The sequence below is a fragment of the Schistocerca nitens genome, chromosome 5 (assembly GCF_023898315.1).
Source record: "Schistocerca nitens isolate TAMUIC-IGC-003100 chromosome 5, iqSchNite1.1, whole genome shotgun sequence".
Classification (NCBI taxonomy): domain Eukaryota; kingdom Metazoa; phylum Arthropoda; class Insecta; order Orthoptera; family Acrididae; genus Schistocerca; species Schistocerca nitens.
The window spans coordinates 265,438,091-265,442,443 of NC_064618.1; positions in this window are offsets into that span (position 1 = coordinate 265,438,091).

The following is a 4,353-nucleotide window of genomic DNA, read 5'->3' on the forward strand; positions in this document are numbered from 1 at the left end:
AAGCCCCTCCCGAGCAGGCTATGAATTACCAAAGGTACCAACCGACCGCAGGATGTGGATATGGAGGGGAATGTGATCAGCACATCTCTCTCCCGGCGAATGTCATTTTACGAGACCAGAGTCGCTGTTTCTAAATCAAGTAGCTCCTCAGTTTTCCTTACAAGGGCTGAGTGCACCCTGCTTGCCAACAGCGCTCGGCAGACCGGATGGTCACCCATCCAAGTGCTAGCCCAACTCGACAGTGCTTAACTTCAGTGATCGGACAGAAACCGGTGTTACCACCGCAGCAAGGCCGTTACCAGTATCTCCTTTAGCTGCTTTAGCTGGTATAAAATCTAAAAGGCATGCATCGTGTACACGAAAAGTTGTGACTGAAGGCGTTTTTTAATTCATACCTCCAATGTATTGAAGCTGCGAAATATGGATAAAATTAAAATAAAAAAAACTAAATGGAGCTGATTTGGAATATTCTGTAAAGGAGATGATTGTTTCGTTAAATAACTGCGGTGACAGTGACACTTCAACCGTTTTTCATAATGACGAGAGTAATGCCTGTGGAGTTTTTACCATTGTCACTACAGAAATTTAGCACAGTAGGGTTCAGAAGCATGTGTGGAGTGCATAGTTTACAGCTGTAAGTAGCTACATAATTTTAATAACCAACCGTTATCAGAAGACCGCGGAGTTGGAGAAAGTCCATTTTAGGAGCCTAAAATGGGCTCCTTCAGTACCCCAGTTAGTCTGTATAAGATCTAATATTGGCACTAAAAACTAGCATGCAGGAGAACTAAACAGAATGCGAAATAAACAATGTTGACATGTAAACATATTACTGTTCATTAAAAAGAAAGGAAATGAAAATGCTTATTCGCTCAACGCAGCAACTATTATACTATAATATTCGAACTGACACCAACCATTTTTAGTATTCCCAAGATAAAAACAGAGCATAAAACATATATTCCAATATGTTGGAAGACGTGTAATATTTAATTTGGTTATGCGATAAGTTTGTGTGTTGCTGTACACAAGTGCTTCACGCAGGGATTCTTTTGTAAAACCTTTTCCTGTTTTGCTCCAACTTTTTCTCGCACCTCGCATGGCGCTTCATTAATTGTCTTTTTAACTTCCTCAAGTAACGAAATATTCTCGTAGGTAGGTACCCTAAGCCTTCTAATACGGAAATAATTCTTGCCATAAATATGTTGTTGGCTCTAACATAAGCCAAGTCCGGTTCAATTGAGGGATCTTTGAGTAATTTCGTGTCTGAGGTTACGGAGGCGGCATCCACCGGTAGATTTTCAGTTACCTTCTGGATTGCTGGTAGACGCTTACTGTAGTATTCCGCTGCTGCTAACCACGTGCCCCAGCGTGTAACAACGTATTCAGGTGACAAGGAACCATCTGGAAGTTGTTCTCTGAATACCTATATCCTTGATGATGCCGTAACAACAACATTTTTACAGTGACGATCAATTTACTTACCTTAGGGAATTCTAGCCTTACTTGCTCTACTAAATGGTTGTTGCCAAGTGCTACCAAGTTACATGCAACATCAAAGAGTAGAACAATAGAGACAACTTAATCGCTACAACCATACACGGAGCGGCATCTTCTGAAGGACAGAATCGCCTTATTTTCATCCACACCATTTGCATATAGCACTTTCAGCTGATTGTTGTCAAAGTGTGCAATTATTTGGTGGTTAGTCTCTGAATGGCCCATCTGGGTCAAACTGGCCAACAATCGAATTTGCAGGGCACCGGCTAGGACTGGTAGTAGTTTCATCAGCAGAAATCCATAGGAAAGGTTCCGATATATCTTCTCGAATTCAGTGCATTACATCAGTGTAAGCTGAATCCACATAATTTGCATGCAACATTGATTCTGCAGGATTAGTTTGATGGCAGTACTCCTCAAGACAACATTTAAAAATAGGAATTTTTTAGTTTTCAAAAAGGGATGACTGCTGCCGCAATAGCATGACACAAATCGCTGCAAAACTGGTCCTTTTTGGTGGATTCATCAGATGTCTTTGTTGAAAGCGTCTGCTTTAATCTTGATTTTCGATCAACATTTGCCTTATGTAGTTCTCCATCTGCTGCTGAGTAGAAGTGACGTTTTATCAATCGAAAGCTAATTCAAGAAATAAAAAAAAACCTACATACTTTACAGAAGTGTGTATAAAAAGTATTTGTAAATGTTAAGGGATACCCGTACTTAATTTTAGCAAAATGAAAATAGGATAAAATGAAATAAAAATCTCACAATACAGTTTAGCAGTTTTAGTCTTCCAGCCATCCTGTTACTGACCAGATATTGGTTACATCCAAAAACTGGAAAAAAAGCTTGTAGTGTCATTTTAAAAACATTTATGTCTGGACCTAATGGAATGATATTTTCACATTGTTTACTTTTCCTTTACATCAAAACTGAACTCAACAACTTTAAAATAATAAAAAAAATGAAGAACTGAGACACGGTGTCTCCTAGTATAATTTTAAGCGATATTTACTAAATAATCTGCTTCACAAATGCTTTGGTGAGAATAAATTCGCAATTATTCTGGAAACTCATTGAAAATGAAGCCTGCTGAACAGTGCACGACTCACGACCCGTTCTCACAGATTCACTTCCGCCAGTAAGTCTCCTAACTGCCAAACTACACGTAGGATCTTCTACGAAACTTTCAGGATTAGAACTCCTGGAAAAAAGGATATTCGGACGTATGGATTCCCCACAGCCCTGTTACAGCAGTCCCATGCCAGCTCAAAATAAAAAAAAATAAAAAAAAACGAAGTCATTAGAGCACTTGCCGACGTAAGACGAAGGTTCCGAGTTCGAGCCTCGATGAGGCACACAGTTTTAATCTGCCACGAAGTTTCGTACTAGAGCGTGCATTTTGAAAATTTCTTTCGAGCGCACACCTTTCTGTACAACGATTAAGGAAGTGTTGTACGCCGGCCGGTGTGGCCGAGCGGTTCTAGGCGCTACAATCTGGAACCGCGCGACCGCTACGGTCATAGATATGCATAGATATGTGTGATGTCCTTAGGTTAGTTAGGTTTAAGTAGTTCTAAGTTCTAGTTGACTGATGACCTCAGATGTTAAGTCCCATAGTGCTCAGAGCCATTTTTTGAAGTGTTGTGCAAGCGGAAATCTTTTTCTTTCTAGCGTTCACTTAATAAATGCTGAATTTTTTCTGAATTAACGAATATTGTCATCAACAAGTCCAGTAACGGAGTATAAGTGATGGTATGACAGATAACTGCGAGACACTTGAACACCGTCAGGAGTGCCCAGGGAAGTACGTTAAGACCTCTCTTTTTTCTATATACATAAATGACCTGGTGGACAAGATAAGCAGCAGTCTGCGGTTGTTCGCTGAAGATGCTGTGGTGTATCGAAAGGTGCCGTCGTCGTTGAGGGACTGTTGGTCGACTGCCAAGGGGGAGGCGAACATGAGGAAACGACTGATTAACCAAAGAAAGAGCAAGCCCGGGCGAGGAATTTCAAAAGTTTGAACGTGGTAGGAAAGTTAAAAATCTGAAACCGCAGATCCCAAAGCTCAGTCTACATCTAGCGACCGCCAACGAACTGAAATATGAAAAAGATAAAGATTATTGGTCAGAGGAGTGTAGAGTAATATCAACAGGAGCAGGAAATGATGCAACGGCAGTAGGATTCGTTATGAATAGGAATTTAGAACAGAGAGTAATAGGGTTTTTTCATCACATCGAACAACAATCCATCACCAAAAACATTAGTTCAAGTATACACGCTGAGTCACAAGCAGAAGCTGAACAGATGGACAAAGTCTATGAGTATACTGAACGGGTAATTAAGCACGTAAAGGAAGATGAAAATCTAATGGTCATTGGAGATTAAAATGCGACTGTAGTGGAAGGAGTGGAAGAAAGGGTTATGGGAGAATAAGGGCTTTATAGTAGGAATGAAAGAGAAGAGGGCCAGCTGAGTTGTGCAATAAATTTAGATTGTGATTTCAAATACACTCTTGAGAAATCCAAAGAGGAGGAGGTATACATGTAAAAGGCTGGGAGATACAGGGAGATTTCAGTTATATTACATCATGATCAGGTAGATATTCCGAAATCAAATATTGGATTGTAGCTCACACTCAGGGGCAGATACCAAATCAAATCGCAGTTTAGTAATTTTGAAGGGTATGCTGATGATTGAGAGACTACTCGGGAAGGACCAGTGCACAAAGTAGTGGTATACGGAATTACTAAGGAGATACTCTTCAAGTTTTCTAAGGCTATAGATACTGTTATAATGAACAGCTTAGTTGAAGAGGAATGGACATCTCTAAAAATGGCAATAATACAAAGT